Below are 16291 nucleotides of genomic sequence, written 5' to 3' on the forward strand. Positions count from 1 at the left end.
GCTTTGTTTTCCCACCAGTTGCTATCTGTGTAAACCATTGAAGCCCACCTAACTTTTAGCTTCAATTGTTAACCTCTTTTTTTAAAAAAACATCCTTTGAGTTCCGAGTTTTTCTTAACTTTTAGCTTCAATAGTTAACCTCCTTAACACACTCTAAGTCCTCAAACTAGAGCCTTTCTAGGCTTCAAAGAAGGTTCTATTAAAAACAAGAACCAAAGAAGATTTTAATTGAAAATTTTTTTCTTTTACCTAAAACTATATCAAAAGAATCTTTGAGATTGACCAATTGACTCAGATTCCTTTTGCTGACTATTTCTGATGACCTGTGCTCTCTTCAGTGGTCCTTAAAGCCCAGTTTCCTTTATGTAGTCTCCTTTTAGTACCATTTTCAAATGAACATAAACTTTTAATACTACCCATTTTTGGCTGGTATTTAATTACTAACGATGGTTATATAATTACTGATGTTTTTTATTGTGAGCTCAGAACATTCAAAACCGCATAACTAAGTTTTTACTAATTCACAGAAAGAATACTACAATTTACAAAGTCTTTCTAGGATCACTTAATCAATATTTAGAGAGCCTTCTTTGACCTCCTTTGGAGAAAGAGGTCACCTATCTTGTGCAGTGTGTTTGTAATCATTGAAAAGATGATGTGTTTCATGTCTTACATAGACTCCTTTATTCAGTAAGAATGCTATTATCCCTATATCCAGGCTTGAGAAAAACTGACTCAATCTTGAGAAAAAGTTCTCTGACCTGTCTCAGAAAATGAGTAGGAGACATACTCCACATTGAAACATAGTTTCTACTATTATGACTTTTAGCTTCTGGATGATTAACCATACTAATAAACCAATCTCTTTCTTTATAGATGACTTTGTCAAACACAGAACTATATGAGCTGAAGACAGCTGGGAGTGGGACAGGTGATTTTCTCTAGTTCCCTACTTGTCTAGGGAACATGTGTATATTCATATACATGTATGCATGTAATAACAATTAGTGATAAAAGAGGCTATGAATTTGAAGGATAACAGGAAGGGACATATAAGAAGGTTTGCAGGGAGGAAATGTAAGGGAGAAATGTAATTATATTATAGTCTCAAATATAAAAAATAAGAATTCTTTCAACTAAAAAGTGTTTGACTTCCTTGACTCCTCTATCTGTGCATCTATCTTAAGTGACATTACCTCAGAAACTTACCCATAAGTCCCTTCTGTGACTGTAATAGCCAATTATGTTCTTGTACTAATGCCTACTGAAGTGGAAATTGCTAGATTTTTTGGAAAGTCAGTTGTGTCGGATGGTGTTTTGCAAAAGCAGACATGTGAAGTAAGGTTTAGCTGAAGTAGACACTGGTAAAAGGCTGTTTTGCTAAGACAGACTCATATGCTGAGGCAAGACACATGGTGAGGGAAGACCCGTAGAGGACTCAGGACGTTTGGAGGGAGTGTAAATAGGATTCAAGATAGAGAGGAGTTTGCTGGCATAGCTATCTCTGCCATGCTTCTTGGTCTCATGTCGTTGCTGATCTTGACTTCATTGAGAGAGGCATGGCAAAGAACTTCTTGTGGCATCGCTGGTGGGCCTCGTTCCTCTCGTTGACCTGTACAGACACTGCTTTTGATTAGTGTTTGCTATTCTGACTCTACCAAACTGGACTGCTGCAGTTTTTGCAAAGTGTTTGTGAGTGGATCGAGCTGTCACTGCTGAATCCAGTGAACTGAACTGCTGATTTTCTGACAAATCAGATGGCATGCTCTCTAAAGAACAATTTCTAAACAGACCCACTTCCTTAATATCCTAATAATCTTTCTTTTCTATTACCTCTGGTGGATGGTGGACTGGAAGGGATGTTAAAGCATTTATGAACCAACATGAAAAGTAGATCTTTGAAAAATTAAAGCCTACAATCTACTAATTTAGTCCATATCTTTCTGAGCTCAAACCCACATAGCCAGCTGCCTATAGCTACACAATACTGGGCTTTCACTACACATTCACAATGCCCTGCAAGGCCAACTTCGCAGAACCCAGCTGCAAACCTAGGCAACTCCTATTCCAGTGTTCTTATAGCTACTTCACCCACAGCCTATGAGATATCTTTACTATTTTGTTTTTTTGTCATTAGACTTGAGACTCTCGCTGGACATTGCTGAGTATCACTGTCATCCTAATGCTAAGGATCAGAGGTAACTGAGCTGCCATAGGTTTGAGTCCAGCTCGTTTTTCACCTCAGAACAACAGAAATCTAATCATTAGATACTTTTAACTCTTTCCTAAATTCAAATTCTCTCTAATTCTACTTTACTATTTTATTCATGCCAGCACCATGTCTTGACTAGATTCTTGTAGTGGCCTACTCATTGTTGCTCTAGCTGTAATCTTGCTTCACCTCAATCTATTTCCCTATCAATACCAATATATATATATATATATATATATATATATATATATATATATATATATATAATATAAATTGAACAGTACAGTTTTAATATATAATATATATACTCATATCTATCAATACTATATATACTACATATATTATACTATATATAATACTATATATCTATCTGTACTATTTACCTCTCTCTCTATATATATAGTTTTATTATATACAAATATGTACTATATACCATCTATTTTAATGTATACAAATAAATATAATTTTTATATATACAGATATAACTATCAATGAAGAGATGGCTTATGGCCTTGCCACCACTTTTCTCTCCCTCATTTTATATTCTACTGACACTGAACCACCTTCAGTCTCCTGTCTGGGACTTCATATGAATTCTTCCATTGCCTCAGGATCTTCTTCTTCCTATTTCCAACATCCCAACTGCATATTTTCTCTTCTTATACTAGAAATCAGCTGAGAAAAGTCTTTTCCCGAGGCATTACACCAGACACCCTGGACCATAGCAGACATGTCCTCCAAGTATTGCCTCTAAGATTTTTCAGGTGCTGTTTCCAAAAGTCTCCTATATAAATTGCACATTGTCTCTCAAGCCCATGATCTGTGTCCAAATTCACTTGTCAAGTTATTAATTTTAGTTATATTTTTTCAGTGTTGAACTTTCTATTTTCTTTTCTTTTAAATCTAAGACATTTTCATGATCTTAAACTTTTACCTAAAAGTTTATTACCTAAGCGTATGTTGAAATCTAGTGATCAGCATAATGGCATTAGGAGGTAAGGACTCTGGAAAGTGATTGAATGATGGCTGTGTTCTTCTGATGAGTGGATGTGTGTTCTTATAAAGAAGACCCCAGAAAACTCGCCTTTTCCTTGTGACCCTTTTCTGTGGAAGGTAGCCTTCCACAACCAGAAAGGAAATCTTTCTAGGACAGCAGGTCTGCAATCTCTTTGGTATTGTACTTGCCTCTGAACTGTGAAACATATTTTTTACATTTGTAGGTTACTTAGCTCAAATGAACTCAGTTGGCATATAACATGTGAGCGGATCTCTCTTAACACAGAAAAGTGTCAAGGAAATTTTTAGCTATTATCTTTGAAAAGTCAACTTTATCCTCTGTCCTACAATTAACTCTCAGGTTTAGTGTAACTTTCGTGCATGTCTTTCTCATGTCTGTACCTATGCTTCCCTTTGCTTCATTATGGAAGCTTTGTCATTGTATTTTAACAGACAAATTCTAACTTCCCCAGTATCTGTATCCAAATTCCCCTGTTAGTTTATTAATTATAATTGTATTTTTCAGTATTAAACTTCCTATTCTGTTTTTTTTTTTTTTTTTTTCTTTTTTTTTTTGTCATTAAGCCACTTTTATGGTCTCAAATTCTTTGCCTGAAATTTGTTTGATGAATGAAAAAATTTTAAATTCCATGTATAACAAGTACATATTTGTAGCTGTTTTTCTGTGAGCCTGTTTTTATGATCTGTGACAGTACCTGTTCTCATTCATGTTACTCTGTTCTTCTCACATGTCAGGTTAGCTATTTTATTTTATTTTTTAAACGACTTTATTTTACAAAACAAAGATAAATGTACAGATTTTAAACATTTTTTGCTTAAAATTATAATTTTTGTCAGTACTCTTTTTTTCAGATATTAAAATAATTTTTACATAAAACTATGTGAATATATTTTTTAGTCAGTACTTGATTTTTTCAAGGGCTTGACAGTATGCATTGAAAACCTAATAGTTACCATGAGCGTAAAGTACATGCAAAACAAAACACAACATGGAAATAGTCAAAGTCTTCTTGTTTTGTAAATATATTTTTTTTTTGTTGTTTTCTTTATTTCTTGGACTTCATACAGTCTGTGAGTTGTTTCTGGGGGAGTGCAAGCCTCTGGGGTTAGCATCCCACTATCAGTGACTGCATATTATGTCTGTTCTTTTGTGACTGTGTTATCTCACTCAGGATGATATTCTCTAGATGCAGCCATTTTCTTAAGAATTTGGTTAAGTCATTGTTTCTGGTGGCTGAGTAGTACTCCATTGTGTAAATGTACCACAATTTTTGTATCCATTCATCTTCTGAAGGATATCTGGGTTCCTTCCAGCTTCTGGCTATTATAAATAGAGCCGCTATGAACATTGTGGTGCATATATCTTTGTTGTGTAGTAAAGTGTCTCTGGGGTATATGCCCAGAAGTGGAATAGCTGGGTCTTCAGGTAGTACTATATCCAATTTTCTGAGGTATCCCCAGACTGATTTCCAGAGTGGTTGTATTAGTTTGCAACCCCACCAACAGTGGAGAAGTGTTCCTCTTTCTCTGTAACCTTGCCAGCATCTGCTGTCATCTGAGTTTTGGATCTTGGCCAATCTGATTGGTGTGAGGTGGAATCTCAGGGTTGTTTTGATTTGCATTTCCCTGATGTCTAAGGATGTGGAGCACTTCCTCAGATGTTTCTCGGCCATTCGGTGTTCCTCAACTGAGAACGTTTTGTTTAGCTCTCTACCCCATTTTTTAATAGGGTTATTTGATTCTCTGGTGTCTAGCTTTTTGAGTTCCTTGTATACCTTGGATATTAGGCCTCTATCTGATGTGGTGTTGGTAAAGATCTTTTCCCATTCTGTTGGTTGCTGTTTTGTTTTCTTGACGATGTCCTTAGCCTTACAGAAACTTTGCAATCTCATTAAGTCCCATTTGTTAATCTTTGACCTTAGAGCTTGAGCCATTGGTGTTTTGTTCAGGAAATTTTCTCCTGTGCCTATGTGTTCTAAGGTTTTCCCTACTTTCTCATCTAATAGTTTCAGTGTATCTGGTTTAATGTGGAGATCTTTGATCCACTTACACTTGAGCTTTGTACAAGGAGATAAGAAAGGGTCTATTTTCATTCTTTTGCATACGAACTATAGAAATGATCCCTGAAAGTATAGTCTTAGGTTAGCTATTTTTATATTGTTTACCATAAATTATATTGAAAGGAATCGTGTAAAATATGCAAGTCTTATGATGATAATGATTTTTATCAGATGAACTTTGTTTAATTTTTCCTAAGTACTTGGGCCATCATTAACTTTTTTTTTGTTGGGTCATATAACTGACAGAAAATTGTTATATAGTGTGTGTAAGGAGTGTGTTACCTTTGACTCACTCTAACCCCTTTGAGTTCTAGAATAATTGCTTTAGGGCTCCAGAGACTGTGGGTTCAGTTTTCCAGCTTAAGGTTTGCAAGAGCTGAAACTCTCATTTGTCTATTCTGGGTGTGTGAGCTGCCTTCCTGGGTCAAGACACCACAGGAAGGCCTCAGTATACTAACAGCTTCCACATCCTGGTTGGAGAGTGCTTTATTAGCTCTCTCACGCTTCAGAGTAGATGGTTTTAATACATTTTCTATTCTCTCATGCTTCAGAGTAGATGGATTTTATACATTTTCTATTCTGGCAAGCTGTTCTAGTTGACTTAAATTAGAAATCAGATCTGAACTCACATAATATTATTAGATGTGGAACTCAATTTTTCAAAAATAATTTTTAATAATAAGATTATTCTTAAACATGTGTGGAGGCTGAAAGAGAAGAATATAGTTTCCACTAAACTGTTTTTGTGTAGTAACTGATATTTATGGTTTTACTATGTAAGAGGTGTAACTGTTCTGGAGATATTTCTTTACCCTGTTTGTCAGGCAAGAAATTCCTACAAAACTCTTTTGTTCATTAGGTAGTGGATTTCACCTCATTATAGAGACTATACTTTTGAGTCATGTGTTAATCCCAAAGATAGGATGAGAAAGACCGACCCAAATCATCATGGCCAAATAAATTAAAGTAAACAATCAATTAAAGCAAGCTTTTTTATTCATGTACACAGGCTGCCTCTCCTAAAGTTGGGGATCAACAGGTTAGCATTGGAGATGAGAAAGACAAAATTTCTATAAATCTCAGGGGTAGGGAGGTTCAAAATCGAGGGCGTGACTGTCAAAATAGGTGGGGTTACAGAAGCAAAACATAAGCCTAACAAGTTAGTTTCTCCCAACCCCCCAAAACAAAGACATGGTTTCAAGGTAGTCGCAACAGCAGGTAGTCATATAACTTTTTGAAATAAAGGCAGTATTGCAAAATAGTTATAAACAGCTTTTTGATACAAAGACATAATTGCCATTCCTGAAATGGGCAGTGCAGAACCATTTGTAGTTAGGGCTACAGGTAGGGTACAGCCCAATCCTTGAGAGACAGAGGTTTAATCATAAAGAGGAATGGATGTAGTTTGTCTATCCTATAAGGTGGCTTTTAAACCTAAGATGGAGGCAAGCTGGTTCTTCACTGTGGATTAAAAGTGGATGTGGCACATTGTATCTCCACAGAGCTGTGTGTTGTCTGTTTTCTGTTCACATACTTTTTTTTATGAAAATATGGATCTAGATTTTGATTTGTTACCAGCTAATTCATTGAACAACCAATATGATTCAAACAAATGCTTTTCTGAAATTAAAAAAAAAAGTGGATGTGGTCAAATAGAATGAGAAAGTGGCTTTTCTGAAGGAGGCATGTGGGTTCATGAAAGCTATGGAAGTCAAGAATTCTCTTTGGGGAATTTGAAGGCTTTTTCTTACCTGCACCATCTTCCCACTCCCCACTATGCTGTGAGCAGTGGTATTCTCTTTTAACGTTGCTCTTCTCGTATTTTGAAGGGAAAACATTCTCTTTCTTCAGATTCCATGATGTCTCTTATGATGGTATATCTGTCTTAGCTGCCCCACTTCAAGGTCGAACCATGGCTTCCTTGGTTTTGAGTCTCTCCTAACAGAGCTCCTATGACAAGCAACTCATCCCCTCAAACTTGCTGCATGCTTTCTGTAATTATTTCTAGCTCTTTCCTTGTGAGGTAACTATGGATTAGCTACTCACTGAGGAACTTGGTCTTCTTGCTGCTGGTCTCACCCACCAATGTGTTTCCTCTATAGAACTCCTTTTTTCTTAGATTTAACTTCTCCTCTTTTTTTTTTTTCTGAGTTACTCTCTTATTTCTTGAGATTTCTCTATATGTTACTTGTCTTTGAATGTAATCCATTCAACTTTTTTTTTTTTCTTGAGCCAATTCTGGGTTGAATACCCTTTTTTTTTTTTTTTTTTTTAAACTCTAAACAATATACTTACTGATAATTCTGTTTATTTCCTTACATGGAAGTCTCCCATTTTGAGAAAAGTTTTGTCCCGTGTGCTGATCCCAGCTACTGCTCTGGAGTTAGTATGTGACTAGGGCCAGCGTTTGAGTCATACTCAAGAGCAGAATCTATTTTCCTATCTGTTCCTTTTGCTTATTAGTGAGAAGGAGGTGAAAGCCTGGAGCACCAACAGGGGTCTCTACTGTCATGTGGATAAAATTCATACAAATCCAGGCATTATATAGAGTTTCCCAAGGGGAAAGGATGGGCCACATAAGTTGCCTTTGCTGTAATCATGCCCAGCAAGCTCTCATGTAGTTGAGAATGACTTGGAGTTATTCGTAGCTAAGGATGACTTTGAACTCAGTTTGTTCCACCCTTGGCTCACTTTCCTTATCTTGAATTCAGTTTCACACTCAGCTCATCATTTGTGTAAAATGTCTGCAAAACCCTGTAGAGCTTCTTTTGTTCTTGCTTTTGTGACTAGATAGATCCCTCTGTGCATCCCCTAGTGGGATCCATGTCCAGTCACTCTTGCTCCTGCCTGTCCTGTGCTGGGAACTGGGGTGGGCTTCTGCAATTGACTTAGGTTCTATCTTTATGTGCCCAATCCACACTAGGTGCCTTTGCTTAGTTAAAACAATATTTTTTAAAAAATTTAAAAATAAAAAAAAATGTTTTCTACACATTTTGTTTACTATTTTCCTAAGAAGATTCCCTGGTTTAGTCTTAGTTTTAAAGAAGCTGTCTAACTGATTTTGTGTGGTCTGAATTTCTATTGTCACTTAAGTCTTCACATCAGAAAACCTACAAGTTACACTCAGGAATTCTGGCTAGAGCAGAGAGCACATTGCCAAAGGCAGAAGCTGGTGAAAAATGTCCTGTTTCTGGCTGTATCTCAAAATAATTCAAAGTGATAATTTTCTTAAAGAGGCATTTAGAGTAAGTAGTTTATCTGAGAGAACTATTTCCTAAGCCAGTTAATATATGCAGGGTCTTAGAATTCAAAAGTCATGGTTGCATTTTTATTCAAATGAGCCTAAACCTTTAAACTGAGCTTTTCCCAATGGAGAAGGAAGAAATGCAGAACAATGTGCTCCTTTTAAAGGGCTGTGTGTGTGTGTGTGTGTGTGTGTGTGTGTGTGTGTGTGTGTGTGTGTCTGAGTGTGTGTGTGTGTCTGTGTGTTTTAAATGGCTGTGTGTGAGTGTGTGTGTGTGTGTGTGTGTCTGTGTGTTTTAAAGGGCTGTGTGTGAGTGTGTGTGTGTGTGTGTGTGTGTGAGTGAGTGTGTGTGTGTCTCTGTGTGTGTGAGAGTGTGTGTGTGTGTCTGTGTGTTTTAAAGGGCTGTGTGTGTGAGTGTGTGTGTGTCTGTGTGTTTATGCACGTGTGCGAGTACTTCGTGATCTGTACAGAACCTGCTAAACACACTAACAAGCCTAGCTCAATATGAAGCCATTTTTTTCAGAAAAGCATTTGAAGTATGTTTTGTTTGAAGTTCAGCAATTTTTTTTATTCAGACAGATGAAAACAAATTTAACAGAAGAAAAAGAAGCTTTTAAGACATAGGTTATTTTATTTTTTGAATTTTTAATAGATTTGCTCTTAGACATTTTCATACTTATTTACAAAGGACTCTGATTACTCTTATCCTCTCCTTTCCTTGTCTCTGCTGCCCCAAACCCTCTCTCTTCCTCACAGTCAGAAGTTTTTGTTTTGTTTTGAAGCCCAGTAAATTTAATACAAAGTGGGGCTGGGGAGTAGCACTTTGTGGGAAGTCCTTGTCCTACACAGGATCAGGGTTCAGTCACCAGCACCACAAAAAAACAAATGAATGAATCAATTAAACAAAAGGCTGTCAGTTACGATTCTTCTTTTTGAGATCACATCCTCTGGCTTGAGTCTTTCTTGGGTAATGTTTCTCAACCTTCCTAATGCAGAGCCCTTTCAATGAAATCCTTCATGTTTAATCTTTACACATCAAGAAAACTTCAACTATTTCCGTGTTACATTTTATTTTACATGTACTTATGCTCATTGTAACTAGTAAGGTTTCAATGCATACTGTCAAACCTTTAAAAAAATAAAGTACTGACAAAAATATATTCATATAGTTTTATGCAAAAATTCTTTTAAAAATCTGTACATGTATCTTTTTTTAAAAAAATAAAGTAGAAAAAAAATCTTTCATGTTGTGGTGACCCCCAAACATAAAATTATTTTTGTTGCTACTTCATTACTGTAACTTTTGTTGCTGTTATGGATTTTAATGTAAATATCTGTGTTCTCTGGTAGTCTAGACAGCTCCAGGAAAAAGGCCTGCCCCCTCAAAAGGACAATGACCCAGAGGTTGAGAAACAGTGTTCTAGATGGCGTAATGAACGTGACTACGTGCCCTTAAAATTCCTCCTCGCTTCTGCAGTATGTTTTTACTTTCTTGCTTATACTGGTCTGAGCTAGTTTTGTTGTTTGCTACTCAAAGTCATCACACTGTTTATGAGTTCAGATGATAGAAGCTGTCTCCCCACCACAGCAAATATAAATTTTATCATCATACTTCAAGAGAAATTGGAACCTTTTCAGAAGAGATGAGAATAAAAGTTAATTAGAATTGGTGGCTGCTATTGGCTGCTGTGCCCTCTTTGTGTGGATGCTTCAGTGAGAGCATAAGCTAAGTTGAGTAGCTGACAACAACAGACCTTTATTGTCTCACCTTCTGGAGGCCAGAAGGCTGTTCTCAGGATTAGCTCCTTCTGAAGGGTCTGAGGAGAGTTCGCTCTAGGCTCCTCTCCAAGCTTATAGTGGGTAGGATCAATTATTTGTGTCCTTCAGCTATTAGCTCTATGCTCTGCTTCGACCTTCATATAACATTCTTCATATAACGTTTGTGTGTCTGCTTTGGTGTGAATATGGGTTAATCATGTCTCATTTGTATTTCATGTCAGCAGAAGAATTAAAAGATAAAAGTTTTGTTTTTAATTCAAGCTTGATGCAATGGGATCGGGCTTTCATCCTAGCACTTAGGGGGCTCAGGCAATCTATGTGATTTCGAATACATTCTGGTCTCCATTTCAGGATACAGGCAACTCAGGGCTGCAGAGTGAGAACCTGGATCCTTTGGTAAAGTCTCCTTGGCCTTTACCATCCAGGACTCTTAGGTGACTTACAGGTGCACAGATCTGGCTGAGAAGAGGGAGATTATGTCCCAGCTTTGGGCCTGAGCATCCCTCATAGAACCCTATGCACTTCCTCTTCATTCTCCTGAAATCAAGGTGGAGTCAAGTGGGGGTTATATTCTGGACTCTTGATTCCTAAGGTACTGGTGTTAGGTGGCAGAACTCTTAAAGAATGGGGATGCCTGAAAGGTAATTTGGTCACTGAAAGAATGTACCAGGCCAGCTATAGTGAAGTTCTTAAGTGATCTTAGTTCTTGATAGTCTTAAGGTTTTATGGAAGATCAAGTCTGGGCCCTGACTTTTTGCCTCTCTTTATGATCACTTCCTGTCACATAATCTCTGGTCATGTTGCTCTCAGCCATGTTTTGAGCCATTTAAGGAAGTCTTTGCCAGAGGTTGGAACAATGGAGTTGGATCATCTTGGATTTCCATCCTCTATTACTGTAATCTACATAAGCCTCCTTTCTTTATTAACTTTACAGATTCAGGTATTTCACTAGATCAATAAAACAGGCTGATATGGTACCTCTGTTTCTTCCCTTTTTGCTATACATACAAGGAAGTCACTGGATTAAGAACCTATAGTACATTTAGGATGAGCCTCAACATATTTGCAAAGTTTCTATTTTTTGTTTACAATCACTTGAGCGTATATCTTTTGGGACTGCTTTCTTTCCTGCTAAAGGCCTTCAGTAGGTTATATCATGAGTGAAATTTTTCATACATGGATGAACAGAGGCTAACATTTTTGTCTAGAAGAGGGGAAAACAAGATTGCTGCTCAAATTTCATACTGGGGTCAAGGATTTTTCCTTATCTTCTTTCTTTCACTGGTTAGGCCTATGTGTCATTTTCCCTTTTAAGGAAAAATTGCATGTATTTAACATTGTTTTTACCCTTGATAAAGTGGCTTATTGTGTAAGCATCAGGCATACCTTCCTCATCATAGTGAGTTCCAATTAGCAAAATCTTCCTAACGATATCCCCACATTTTTGCAAGTAAAATAGAGAAACTCAGTCTGTTTGTGGTTGGTCTTCTCTTGCTGTCCCCCAAGCCACTTCAGGACTCCAGCCAGCTATTTCCATTTCTCTTTTGGTCCTCAAATTGTACCATCCCACATCAGTCCCTGGGGAGCAGCCAGAGGTGAATTCTACTGAAGATTTAGGGAGTCTATCTGTCTATCATCACCTTTTCCTGGAGCTCTGTAAATACATGGACAAGGGAGAAATGCCAAGGAGGACATTTTGTTTAAAGTACGGAATCTGCTGTGTAGATTATTCCTGATGAGGACAGCCTATCTCAGAAAACACAGGGTAATATTACTTTGGTTGTGTTTCTTTGTGAGGCACCAAGAAGACTCATTTCCGACAGGTGTGAGAATTTGGCAGCGGTTTCCTGGAGAAAACGTTTCTGTGCTTTTCTCAGAGTACTCTACAGTCCCGTAAAACTCAAAACTAGTACATGTTACATCCACAATAGAAACTCAAGTAGACAGAAAGATGAACACATTGTTTGGTTTTGAAACTGACTCTTGGCTTTGTAGAACAGCTCAGCTACCTTCCCCCTGTGGGCTGTTCTACATTGATCTGATTCTGTTGCTCAAAGGGGGTTAAAACCAATATTGTCCATTGAGAAACAAGGCCAGTCTGTTCAGTCTTCAAATTGTTAGGTTTAATGTCACAGCTCACCCTCACACAAACTTTCATCTTGAAACCAGGTTGATATTTTCCAAGAACTCCTGAATCCCAGACTTCTCAGATTTCCTCCTCTGTGATTTGTACCTTATGATTTAATTTTTTTATTATTTTCATCTTTGTCATAGTTTCACGTGCTGCTTGTATATTCTCTCTAGGTCATATGTTCTAGGTTCTGAAACTTGACCTTGTGTGTATGTAAGGTACACAAACACACATTTAAATATCCAGCATGACAATACGAAGTTCAGTCTCCACTCACTATAAGAGAAGTGACAAAAGCTATGCTTCCTGTAGTACTGATGTTTAACATTGTTGAAGGTTTTCTGGACACTAGATACAGGTCCTGTGTCCTGTATGTATTCACTTCAGCTTGTGCAAATTAAAAAAAAATGGAATGATTTGTATACATCATATATATCAATACATATATCAATATCTATCTATCTATCTATCTATCTATCTATCTATCTATATATATATATATATAATCAAAGTTTTTGTTGCTATTGCTTTTTGGAGAATGCTTCTGCTCTTACACAAGTTAAAATAAACCTTGATCCAACCTCCATATTCTTTTCCCACTCTTTCCCTTTGTAATGGGGCTAAAGTCAGCTTTGGGATGGAGAGATGGGAGGTGCTGGTAGTAGTGCTGTTGGTGTGTGTGTGTGTGTGTGTGTGTTTGTGTGTGTGTGTGAGTTTATGTTCTCCTGGGGAAGACAGAGAGCAGTAGAGAGTGGGGTTGTCTGGGGCTGAGAGAAAGGAGCAGAAAGAAAAGCAAAGTATGTGGGGCTGTGTGAGGAGATCACTCAATGGGCAAAGTGCTGGCACTATGGACATGAGAACCTAAGGTTAGATATCTGGTACCCATGGAAGAGCCAGGCGTGGCATAGTGTGGCTATAACTCCATTGCTGGTGGTGACTGATAGGAACACAGATCCACTGGCTTGCTGACCAGTCAATATAAACATAATAGCAAGCTTACCTTCAGTTAGAGATCCTGTCTCATCAAGAGAGGTGATTGATAGAGGAACTCACCTCAAGTCTGCCTCTGGTTTCTGCATCTGCTCAGATGAGCTTATTAGCACATGACTGTGTGCAACACACACACACACACACACACACACACACACACACACACACACACACAATAGGTATGAAAATGTTGTGGCAAAACTTGTTGCTATGCTTGCTTTGTATACTAATTTTAAAAAACTAGGAAGAATATCCTTATAGTACTACAGGTGTTTTTAGGTTTCTTTCGTTTGGCTTTTCTATGGTGACTTGTAGTAAGTAGAAGGTGGAATGGTTTGAACCTGACTTTTTTTTCTCTTTGAGACAGGGTTTCTCTAGGTAGCCCTGGCTAGCCTAGACTCAGAGATCTATCTGCTTCTGCCTCCCAATTGTTGGGAAGCCATGCACAACCACCACCAGACAACCTGGTTCACTTTTAAATTAAAAATAATTTCTAGTAATAGCAAACTGGATATATTTTACAGAATCATTTTCAGTTACGTGCACACACACACATACTCACACACACTCACACATACACACACACACTCACATACACACTCACACATACACACACACTCACACACACTCACACACATACACACACACTCACACACATACTGACACACACACTCACACACACTTACACTCTCACACATACACTCACATACACACATACTCACACACACACACTCACATACATACACACATTCACACGCACATACGCACACTCACACACACACACTCACATACACACACTTACACTCTCACACATACACTCACATACACACAGACTCACACACACACACTCACACACTCACACATACACACACATTTACACTTTCACACATACACTTACATACACACACACACTCACATACATACTCACACACACACTCACACATACACACACACTCATACATACTCACACACACTCACACACACACTCACACATACACACACACTCATACACACTCACACACACACACTCACACACACTCACACATACACACACACTCACAACACACTCACACATACACACACTCACACACACTCACACATACACACACTCACACACACTCACACATACACACACACTCACACACACACTCACACACACACACTCACATACACACTCTCACACACACACACACACACACACACACACACATACACACGAGTTGAAGACAGCCATCCTCAGCCTCAGCTGGGGTACTCTCCACTGCTCACGTCTATTCTTCTGGCCCGCAGTCCGTCACCAGTCATCTCCCTATTTCCTTGTCAGGAACATTGTTCTGTGGAGTCTTTGTCTTTTTCCAGCACAGAGAGTATGGCTGTAAGGACGAGCAACACTGTTTTCCATTCCTTTGGGTAATTTACCTTTCTAATACCGTTTATCTCCTGCACGTAGCACCTACATTGTCTTGTCTTTCAGAGTTGTATCCATTAAGGAAGCCTAAGAGCCGAGTGAAAGCCATCTGAAAAAAAATTCATTATATGTGATTTATATGATAATAATTTTATGCCATGAAAATTTTCTGTACTGCTCCTTGAAATTCAATGATACATTTTTGATGGGGGGAAACAGTGAGATTGCTGCTTTGGAAACTGTCTCTCCACATCAGTGACAATGTGTGTCAGCACTAAGACCTCAGCAAGATGGTTCAGAATGGGTTTGACTTCTTTTCTGTGTATTTCTGCCTTTTCTAGTTCTTAAGAGATGAATTTTCTTATTTTTTTAAATTAGTATCTGGCCTTTAAAAATTACGTATCTCTTTGAAATATTTCTTGTCACATACCCATACTTGGCTTTAAAAAACAAAAACAAAAACTATGACTATTTCTAAAATTAGCTGAGTTTCTTGCGTTGAAGCTCAGAGTGTCCACTGGAGCCTGCTTTGTACGTTTTTCTGAGGACCTTCAGAGTTGACATGTTTTCTCTTGACAGACATTTTCTTATTCTCAAAATGCACTACCTGGGAAAAATTCACATCTGAAGGAAAGATTCACTTCAGCAGGGAAACACACTGTTTCTCCTCACTAGAACAATGTGTGAAACATCTTACGCACATGTTCCCATAAAGCCTTAGAAATAGTGCTCCACTGTGGCATGGTAGGAGCTACTTCCACAAGTGCTCTTTAAGCCTCTAAACAAAGGTAAGACATCAGGCAGGAAATGTCAGTCCCGTTTAAACAGTGACTTGATCAAACATAGCACACAGTTCATCTGTGGAACAGCAAAGAGTGTTAGCCCCAGACAGCTTACATCATTTATTATGTATGTAACCAATTTTGGATTAAAATATAGAAGAAATGCTTAAGTCAATAAAAGTTAAAGATTGTCATTACTTTACGTTCCTTTAATAAATAACCAGGTAGAAGTTAACTTAGCCTGGGTCTCAGTTTTCCCCCTTTGCTGCTGGGGAGTGAGCCTAGGGCCTAAAGCATACTAAAGAGGACCTTTATCACTGAGCTACTACTGCCCCAGCTCCCAAATCCCTTTAGTTTAGCTTACTTTTATATTGTTTTATTTTTGCTAGGCTGGAGATCAAGGCCAGGGCTTTGGGCGTGCTTAACCAGCATTCTCCCTAGTCAGCCATAGCCCCAGTCCACCCAAATCGAGTCTTTAGAACTTAATTTCCCACTGCTGTTTTTAGTAAACTCCAGGGTGAAAAATTACTCTAAGACATTGTTTTCTAAAATGGTTGTTTGCTGGGCTAGAGAGATGCCTCAACTGGTAAAGAACAGCAGAAGCAGGGTGTGTGTGTGTGTGTGTGTGTGTGTGTGTGTGTGTGTGTGTGTGTGTGCGCTGAGTTTAT

Source organism: Micromys minutus (assembly GCF_963924665.1).
Source record: "Micromys minutus genome assembly, chromosome: 1".
Lineage (NCBI taxonomy): Eukaryota > Metazoa > Chordata > Mammalia > Rodentia > Muridae > Micromys > Micromys minutus.